The sequence below is a fragment of the Xylocopa sonorina genome, unplaced genomic scaffold (genome assembly GCF_050948175.1).
Source record: "Xylocopa sonorina isolate GNS202 unplaced genomic scaffold, iyXylSono1_principal scaffold0161, whole genome shotgun sequence".
Classification (NCBI taxonomy): Eukaryota; Metazoa; Arthropoda; class Insecta; order Hymenoptera; family Apidae; genus Xylocopa; species Xylocopa sonorina.
In genome coordinates, this window is record NW_027490232.1 from 246,975 (window position 1) to 258,083 (window position 11,109).

An 11,109-nucleotide genomic window follows, 5' to 3' on the forward strand; every position below is an offset into this window, starting at 1 on the left:
ATACTGCATCTCATATCTATGTTTCATGATAAGATATAATATTCATTGCGAAGTTTTATGTATTCCTCGTCTACACTTCAAATGAATGTAAATGCGACACTTCTATGCAAGGAAATAGCGTTTGCAGATGTCTACGTATCGAAGCAATAGAGTTCAAATGCTTCTTAAAACGAGATACTGCATCTCACATCTATGTTTCATGATAAGATATAATATTCATTGCGAAGTGTTATGCGTTCCTCGTCTACGATTCAAGTGAATGTAAATGCCACACTTCCTTGCAAGGAAATAGCGTTTGCAGATGTCTACGTATCGTAGCAATAGAGTTCTAATGCTTCTTAAAACGCGATATCGCATCTCATTTCTATGTTTCATGGTAAGATATAATATGATTTGCGAAGTGGTATGTATTCCTCGTCTACACATCAAATGAATGTAAATGCGACACTTCCTTGCAAGGAAATATCGTTTGCAGATGTCTACGTATCGTAGCAATAGATTTCTTATGATTCTTAAAACGCGATATCGCATCTCATTTCTATGTTTCATGGTAAGATATAATATGATTTGCGAAGTATCATGTATTCCTCGTCTACACTTCAAATGAATGTAAATGCGACACTTCCTTGCTAGGAAATAGCGTCTGCAGATGTCTAGGTGTCGCAGCAATAGAGTTCTAATGCCTCTTAAAACGAGATATTGCATCTCATATCTATGTTTCATGATAAGATATAATATTCATTGCGAAGTGTTGTGCATTCCTCGTTTACGATTCAAATGAATGTAAATGCGACACTTCCTTGCAAGGAAATAGCGTTTGCAGATGTCTACGTATCGTACCAATAGAGTTCTAATGCTTCTTAGAACGCGATATCGCATCTCATTTCTATGTTCCATGGTAAGATATAATATGATTTGCGAGGTGCTATGTATTCCTCGTCTACACTTCAAATGAATGTGATAGCGACACTTCCTCGCTAGGAAATAGCGTTTGCAGATGTCTACGTATCGAAGCAATAGAGTTCAAATGCTTCTTAGAACGAGATATTGCATCTCATATCTATGTTTCATGATAAGATATAATATTCATTGCGAAGTGTTATGTATTCCTCGTCTACGATTCAAATGAATGAAAATGCGACACTTCCTTGCAAGGAAATAGCGTTTGCAGATGTCTACGTATCGTAGCAATAGAGTTCTTATGATTCTTAAAACGCGATATTGCATCTCATTTCTATGCTTCATGGTAAGATATAATATGATTTGCGAAGTGTTATGTATTCCTCGTCTACACTTCAAATGAATGTAAATGCGACACTTTCTTGCAAGGAAATAGCGTTTGCAGATGTCTACGTATCGAAGCAATAGAGTTCAAATGCTTCTTAAAACGAGATACTGCATCTCATATCTATCTTTCATGATAAGATATAATATTCATTGCGAAGTGTTATGCATTCCTCGTCTACGATTCAAATAAATGTAAATGCGACACTTCCTTGCAAGGAAATAGCGTTTGCAGATGTCTACGTGTCGTAGCAATAGAGTTCTAATGCTTCTTAAAACGCGATATCGCATCTCATTTCTATGTTTCATGGTAAGATATAATATGATTTGCGAGGTGCTATGTATTCCTCGTCTACACTTCAAATGAATGTGATAGCGACACTTCCTCGCTAGGAAATAGCGTTTGCAGATGTCTACGTATCGAAGCAATAGAGTTCAAATGCTTCTTAGAACGAGATATTGCATCTCATATCTATGTTTCATGATAAGATATAATATTCATTGCGAAGTGTTATGTGTTCCTCGTCTACGATTCAAATGAATGAAAATGCGACACTTCCTTGCAAGGAAATAGCGTTTGCAGATGTCTACGTATCGTAGCAATAGAGTTCTTATGATTCTTAAAACGCGATATTGCATCTCATTTCTATGCTTCATGGTAAGATATAATATGTTTTGCGAAGTGTTATGTATTCCTCGTCTACACTTCAAATGAATGTAAATGCGACGCTTCCTTGCAAGGAAATAGCGTTTGCAGATGTCTACGTATTGAAGCAATAGAGTTCAAATGCTTCTTAAAACGAGATACTGCATCTCATATCTATGTTTCATGATAAGATATAATATTCATTGCGAAGTGTTATGCATTCCTCGTCTACGATTCACATGAATGTAAATGCGACACTTCCTTGCAAGGAAATAGCGATTGCAGATGTCTACGTATCGAAGCAATAGAGTTCAAATGCTTCTTAAAACGAGATACTGCATCTCATATCTATCTTTCATGATAAGATATAATATTCATTGCGAAGTGTTATGCATTCCTCGTCTACGATTCAAATGAATGTAAATGCGACACTTCCTTGCAAGGAAATAGCGTTTGCAGATGTCTACGTGTCGTAGCAATAGAGTTCTAATGCTTCTTAAAACGCGATATCGCATCTCATTTCTATGTTTCATGGTAAGATATAATATGATTTGCGAGGTGCTATGTATTCCTCGTCTACACTTCAAATGAATGTGATAGCGACACTTCCTCGCTAGGAAATAGCGTTTGCAGATGTCTACGTATCGAAGCAATAGAGTTCAAATGCTTCTTAGAACGAGATATTGCATCTCATATCTATGTTTCATGATAAGATATAATATTCATTGCGAAGTGTTATGTGTTCCTCATCTACGATTCAAATGAATGAAAATGCGACACTTCCTTGCAAGGAAATAGCGTTTGCAGATGTCTACGTATCGTAGCAATAGAGTTCTTATGATTCTTAAAACGCGATATTGCATCTCATTTCTATGCTTCATGGTAAGATGTAATATGTTTTGCGAAGTGTTATGTATTCCTCGTCTACACTTCAAATGAATGTAAATGCGACGCTTCCTTGCAAGGAAATAGCGTTTGCAGATGTCTACGTATTGAAGCAATAGAGTTCAAATGCTTCTTAAAACGAGATACTGCATCTCATATCTATGTTTCATGATAAGATATAATATTCATTGCGAAGTGTTATGCATTCCTCGTCTACGATTCAAATGAGTGTAAATGCGACACTTCCTTGCAAGGAAATAGCGTTTGCAGATGTCTACGTATCGTAGCAATAGAGTTCTAATGCTTCTTAAAACGCGATATCGCACCTCATTTCTATGTTTCATGGTAAGATATAATATGATTTGCGAAGTGTTATGTATTCCTCGTCTACACTTCAAACAAATGTAAATGCGACACTCCTTTGCTAGGAAATAGCGTTTGCAAATGTCTACCTATCGTAGCAATAGTTTTCTAATGCATCTTAAAACGCGATATCGCATCTCATTTCTATGTTTCACGGTAAGATATAATATGATTTGCGAATTGTTATGTATTCCTCCTCTACACTTCAAATGAACGTAAATGCGACACTTCCCTGCAAGGAAATAGCGTTTGCAGATGTCTACGTATCGAAGCAATAGAGTTCAAATGCTTCTTAAAACGAGATATTGCATCTCATATCTATGTTTCATAAGATATATTATTCATTGCGAAGTGTTATGCATTCCTCGTCTACAATTCAAATGAAAGTAAATGCGACACTTCCTTGCAAGGAAATAGCGTCTGCAGATGTCTAGGTATCGTAGCAATAGAGTTCTAATGCTTCTTAAAACGCGATATCGCATCTCATTTCTATGTTTCATGGTAAGAATATGATTTGCGAAGTGTTATGTATTCCTCGTCTACACTTCAAATGAATGTAAATGCGACACTTCTTTGCTAGGAAATAGCGTTTGCAAATGTCTACCTATCGTAGCAATAGTTTTCTAATGCATCTTAAAACGCGACATCGCATCTCATTTCTATGTTTCATGGTAAGATATAATATGATTTGCGAAGTGTTATGTATTCCTCCTTTACACTTCAAATGAATGTGAATGCGATACTTCCTCGCTAGGAAATAGCGTTTGCAGATGTCTACGTATCGTAGCAATATAGTTATAATGCTTCTTAAAACGCGATATCGCATCCCATTTCTATGTTTCATGGTAAGATATAATATGATTTTCGAAGTGTCCTGTATTCCTCGTCTACACTTCAAATGAATGTAAATGCGACACTTCCTTGCAAGTAAATAGCGTTTGCAGATGTCTACGTATCGAAGCAATAGAGTTCAAATGCTTCTTAAAACGAGATACTGCATCTCATATCTATGTTTCATGATAAGATATAATATTCACTGCGAAGTGTTACGCATTCCTCGTCTACGATTCAAATGAATGTAAATGCGACACTTCCTTGCAAGGAAATAGCGTTTGCAGATGTCTACGTATCGTAGCAATAGAGTTCTAATACTTCTTAAAACGCGATATCGCATCTCATTTCTATGTTTCATGGTATGATATAATATGATTTGCGAAGTGTTATGTATTCCTCGTCTACACTTCAAATAAATGTAAATCCGACACTCCTTTGCTAGGAAATAGCGTTTGCAAATGTCTACATATCGTAGCAATAGTGTTCTAATGCTTCTTAAAACGCGATATCGCATCTCATTTCTATGTATCATGGTGAGATATAATATGATTTGCGAATTATCATGTATTCCTCGTCTACACTCCAAGTGAATGTAAATGCGACACTTCCTTGCTAGGAAATAGCGTTTGCAGATGTCTAGGTGTCGTAGCAATAGAGTTCTAATGCCTCTTAGAACGCGATATCGCATCTCATTTCTATGTTTCATGGTAAGATATAATATGACTTGCGAAGTGTTATGTATTCCTCGTCTACACTTCAAATGAATGTAAATGCGACACTTACTTGCAAGGAAATAGCGTCTGCAGATGTCTACGTATCGTAGCAATAGAGTTCTAATGCTTCTTAAAACGCGTTATAGCATCTCATTTCTATGTTTCATGGTAAGATATATCATGATTTGCGAAGTGTTATGTGTTCCTCCTCTACACTTCAGATGAACGTAAATGCGACACTTCCTTGCAAGGAAATAGCGTTTGCAGATGTCTACGTATCGAAGCAATAGGGTTCAAATGCTTCTTAAAACGAGATATTGCATCTCATATCTATGTTTCATAAGATATATTATTCATTGCGAAGTGTTATGCATTCCTCGTCTACGATTCAAATGAAAGTAAATGCGACACTTCCTTGCAAGGAAATAGCGTTTGCAGATGTCTACGTATCGTAGCAATAGAGTTTTAATGCTTCTTAAAACGCGATATCGCATCTCATTTCTATGTTTCATGGTAAGATATAATATGATTTGCGAAGTGTTATGTATTCCTCGTCTACACTTCAAATAAATGTAAATGCGACACTTCTTTGCTAGGAAATAGCGTTTGCAAATGTCTACATATCGTAGCAATAGTGTTCTAATGCTTCTTAAAACGCGATATCGCATCTCATTTCTATGTTTCATTGTGAGATATAATATGATTTGCGAAGTATCATGTATTCCTCGTCTACACTTCAAGTGAATGTAAATGCGACACTTCCTTGCTAGGAAATAGCGTCTGCAGATGTCTAGCTGTCGTAGCAATAGAGTTCTAATGCCTCTTAGAACGCGATATCGCATCTCATTTCTATGTTTCATGGTAAGATATAATATGATTTGCGAAGTGGTATGTATTCCTCGTCTACACATCAAATGAATGTAAATGCGACACTTCCTTGCAAGGAAATATCGTTTGCAGATGTCTACGTATCGTAGCAATAGATTTCTTATGATTCTTAAAACGCGATATCGCATCTCATTTCTATGTTTCATGGTAAGATATAATATGATTTGCGAAGTATCATGTATTCCTCGTCTACACTTCAAATGAATGTAAATGCGACACTTCCTTGCTAGGAAATAGCGTCTGCAGATGTCTAGGTGTCGCAGCAATAGAGTTCTAATGCCTCTTAAAACGCGATATCGCATCTCATTTCTATGTTTCATGGTAAGATATAATATGACTTGCGAAGTGTTATGTATTCCTCGTCTACGATTCAAATGAATGTAAATGCGACACTTCCTTGCAAGGAAATAGCGTTTGCAGATGTCTACGTATCGTAGCAATAGAGTTCAGATGCTTCTTAAAACGAGATATTGCATCTCATATCTATGTTTCATGATAAGATATAATATTCATTGCGAAGTGTTGTGCATTCCTCGTTTACGATTCAAATGAATGTAAATGCGACACTTCCTTGCAAGGAAATAGCGTTTGCAGATGTCTACGTATCGTACCAATAGAGTTCTAATGCTTCTTAGAACGCGATATCGCATCTCATTTCTATGTTCCATGGTAAGATATAATATGATTTGCGAAGTGTTATGTATTCCTCGTCTACACTTCAAATGAATGTAAATGCGACACTTCCTTGCAAGGAAATAGCGTTTGCAGATGTCTACGTATCGAAGCAATAGAGTTCAAATGCTTCTTAAAACGAGATACTGCATCTCATATCTATCTTTCATGATAAGATATAATATTCATTGCGAAGTGTTATGCATTCCTCGTCTACGATTCAAATGAATGTAAATGCGACACTTCCTTGCAAGGAAATAGCGTTTGCAGATGTCTACGTGTCGTAGCAATAGAGTTCTAATGCTTCTTAAAACGCGATATCGCATCTCATTTCTATGTTTCATGGTAAGATATAATATGATTTGCGAGGTGCTATGTATTCCTCGTCTACACTTCAAATGAATGTGATAGCGACACTTCCTCGCTAGGAAATAGCGTTTGCAGATGTCTACGTATCGAAGCAATAGAGTTCAAATGCTTCTTAGAACGAGATATTGCATCTCATATCTATGTTTCATGATAAGATATAATATTCATTGCGAAGTGTTATGTATTCCTCGTCTGCGATTCAAATGAATGAAAATGCGACACTTCCTTGCAAGGAAATAGCGTTTGCAGATGTCTACGTATCGTAGCAATAGAGTTCTTATGATTCTTAAAACGCGATATTGCATCTCATTTCTATGCTTCATGGTAAGATATAATATGATTTGCGAAGTGTTATGTATTCCTCGTCTACACTTCAAATGAATGTAAATGCGACACTTCCTTGCAAGGAAATAGCGTTTGCAGATGTCTACGTATCGAAGCAATAGAGTTCAAATGCTTCTTAAAACGAGATACTGCATCTCATATCTATATTTCATGATAAGATATAATATTCATTGCGAAGTGTTATGCATTCCTCGTCTACGATTCAAATGAATGTAAATGCGACACTTCCTTGCAAGGAAATAGCGTTTGCAGATGTCTACGTATCGTAGCAATAGAGTTCTTATGATTCTTAAAACGCGATATTGCATCTCATTTCTATGCTTCATGGTAAGATATAATATGATTTGCGAAGTGTTATGTATTCCTCGTCTACACTTCAAATGAATGTAAATGCGACACTTCCTTGCAAGGAAATAGCGTTTGCAGATGTCTACGTATCGAAGCAATAGAGTTCAAATGCTTCTTAAAACGAGATACTGCATCTCATATCTATCTTTCATGATAAGATATAATATTCATTGCGAAGTGTTATGCATTCCTCGTCTACGATTCAAATGAATGTAAATGCGACACTTCCTTGCAAGGAAATAGCGTTTGCAGATGTCTACGTGTCGTAGCAATAGAGTTCTAATGCTTCTTAAAACGCGATATCGCATCTCATTTCTATGTTTCATGGTAAGATATAATATGATTTGCGAGGTGCTATGTATTCCTCGTCTACACTTCAAATGAATGTGATAGCGACACTTCCTCGCTAGGAAATAGCGTTTGCAGATGTCTACGTATCGAAGCAATAGAGTTCAAATGCTTCTTAGAACGAGATATTGCATTTCATATCTATGTTTCATGATTAGATATAATATTCATTGCGAAGTGTTATGTATTCCTCGTCTACGATTCAAATGAATGAAAATGCGACACTTCCTTGCAAGGAAATAGCGTTTGCAGATGTCTACGTATCGTAGCAATAGAGTTCTTATGATTCTTAAAACGCGATATTGCATTTCATTTCTATGCTTCATGGTAAGATATAATATGATTTGCAAAGTGTTATGTATTCCTCGTCTACACTTCAAATGAATGTAAATGCGACACTTCCTTGCAAGGAAATAGCGTTTGCAGATGTCTACGTATCGAAGCAATAGAGTTCAAATGCTTCTTAAAACGAGATACTGCATCTCATATCTATCTTTCATGATAAGATATAATATTCATTGCGAAGTGTTATGCATTCCTCGTCTACGATTCAAATGAATGTAAATGCGACACTTCCTTGCAAGGAAATAGCGTTTGCAGATGTCTACGTGTCGTAGCAATAGAGTTCTAATGCTTCTTAAAACGCGATATCGCATCTCATTTCTATGTTTCATGGTAAGATATAATATGATTTGCGAGGTGCTATGTATTCCTCGTCTACACTTCAAATGAATGTGATAGCGACACTTCCTCGCTAGGAAATAGCGTTTGCAGATGTCTACGTATCGAAGCAATAGAGTTCAAATGCTTCTTAGAACGAGATATTGCATCTCATATCTATGTTTCATGATAAGATATAATATTCATTGCGAAGTGTTATGTGTTCCTCGTCTACGATTCAAATGAATGAAAATACGACACTTCCTTGCAAGGAAATAGCGTTTGCAGATGTCTACGTATCGTAGCAATAGAGTTCTTATGATTCTTAAAACGCGATATTGCATCTCATTTCTATGCTTCATGGTAAGATATAATATGTTTTGCGAAGTGTTATGTATTCCTCGTCTACACTTCAAATGAGTGTATTAGGTTGGTGCGTATGAAATGTCGGATTCTCTTTACATGCGGACGTTTTCCTCCCCGTTTTCGTTATATTTTTGTATTTGGCATAACCTCATTCATACTCGTATTGTCCATTGCCAGAGACTCATTTCAACAAAATAGGTTTTCTCGAAGGTCTTCCCTTTTTTATTTCTTTTGAGTTTATTACCGATATGAATTCTGCCGACATTCGCGTCATTTTCTTATATGAGTACAAACTTGGTAATAGTGCTGCAAAAGCTGCACGCAACATAAACCAAGCGTTTGGGGAGAATACGGTTAACGATCGGAAAGTGCAGCGTTGGTTCGAAAAATTTCGGACTGGCGATTTTTCACTGCAAAATGAGCCGCGCGGAAGACCCAAAACGTCTGTAAAGAATGATGACCTGAAGGCTCTAGTAGAAGCGGATCCAGCCGTATCCACGAGGGAACTTGCTATCAGGATGAAAGTTGACCATACAACGATATTGAGACACCTTTCTGAGATTGGCAAGGTTAAGAAGATGGACAAGTGGGTACCGCACGCACTGACAGAGCGAAATAAGCTGGATCGGTTAAACGTATGCTCTTCATTGCTAACCTGATTTCACCGAGAGCCATTTTTTGATCGGATCATTACGTGTGACGAAAAATGGGTTCTTTATGACAATAGAAAGAGGTGTGCTCGGTGGCTTGACAAGGATGAGGTTTGTGCCCATACTCCAAGGCCATCGCTTCATCCACGGAAGATTTTGTTCACAGTTTGGTGGAACGCGGCTGGGGTAATCCATTATTCGTTCCTTCGACCTGGGGACAATTACGGCCGAAAAGTACTGCCAGTACATTGATGAGATGCACGATAAGTTAAAAATTGTACTCCCATCGCTTGTGAATCGGCATGGCCCGCTACTGCTCCATGACAACGCTCGGCCGCATACATCGCACAAAACAATTGCGAAACTGAACGAACTGGAATATGAAGTTTTGCAGCATCCACCATATTCACCGGATCTCTCGCCGACCGATTTTCATTTTTTCAAGCATTTAGAGCTGTTTTTAAGGGGCAAACACTATGAAAATGAAGACAGTCTAAAAAACTCGATATCAGAGTTTATTAATTCTAAAGACCAAAATTTTTTTAAAAAAGGCATCTACGCTTTAAAATCTCGTTGGGAGAAGTGTATTGAAGCGAATGGAGCATACTTTGATTGAATAAACAGCTTTTGAAGAAAGATATACAGTTTTATACAATCACTTAAGAATCCGACATTTCATACGCACCAACCTAATAAATGCGACGCTTCCTTGCAAGGAAATAGCGTTTGCAGATGTCTACGTATTGAAGCAATAGAGTTCAAATGCTTCTTAAAACGAGATACTGCATCTCATATCTATGTTTCATGATAAGATATAATATTCATTGCGAAGTGTTATGTGTTCCTCGTCTACGATTCAAATGAATGAAAATACGACACTTCCTTGCAAGGAAATAGCGTTTGCAGATGTCTACGTATCGTAGCAATAGAGTTCTTATGATTCTCAAAACGCGATATTGCATCTCATTTCTATGCTTCATGGTAAGATATAATATGTTTTGCGAAGTGTTATGTATTCCTCGTCTACACTTCAAATGAATGTAAATGCGACGCTTCCTTGCAAGGAAATAGCGTTTGCAGATGTCTACGTATTGAAGCAATAGAGTTCAAATGCTTCTTAAAACGAGATACTGCATCTCATATCTATGTTTCATGATAAGATATAATATTCATTGCGAAGTGTTATGCATTCCTCGTCTACGATTCAAATGAATGTAAATGCGACACTTCCTTGCAAGGAAATAGCGTTTGCAGATGTCTACGAATCGTAGCAATAGAGTTCTAATGCTTCTTAAAACGCGATATCGCACCTCATTTCTATGTTTCATGGTAAGATATAATATGATTTGCGAAGTGTTATGTATTCCTCGTCTACACTTCAAACAAATGTAAATGCGACACTCCTTTGCTAGGAAATAGCGTTTGCAAATGTCTACATATCGTAGCAATAGTGTTCTAATGCTTCTTAAAACGCGATATCGCATCTCATTTCTATGTTTCATGGTGAGATATAATATGATTTGCGAAGTATCATGTATTCCTCGTCTACACTTCAAGTGAATGTAAATGCGACACTTCCTTGCTAGGAAAAAGCGTCTGCAGATGTCTAGGTGTCGTAGCAATAGAGTTCTAATGCCTCTTAGAACGCGATATCGCATCTCATTTCTATGTTTCATGGTAAGATATAATATGACTTGCGAAGTGTTATGTATTCCTCGTCTACACTTCAAATGAATGT

At 36.9% G+C, this 11,109-nt stretch overlaps 1 pseudogene; it reads left to right on the forward strand.

The window, feature by feature from the left end:
- The first annotated feature begins 8,799 nt into the window (after positions 1 to 8,799).
- On the forward strand, positions 8,800 to 9,987 carry LOC143432405 (histone-lysine N-methyltransferase SETMAR pseudogene; annotated as a pseudogene).
- The last annotated feature ends 1,122 nt before the right edge of the window (positions 9,988 to 11,109 follow it).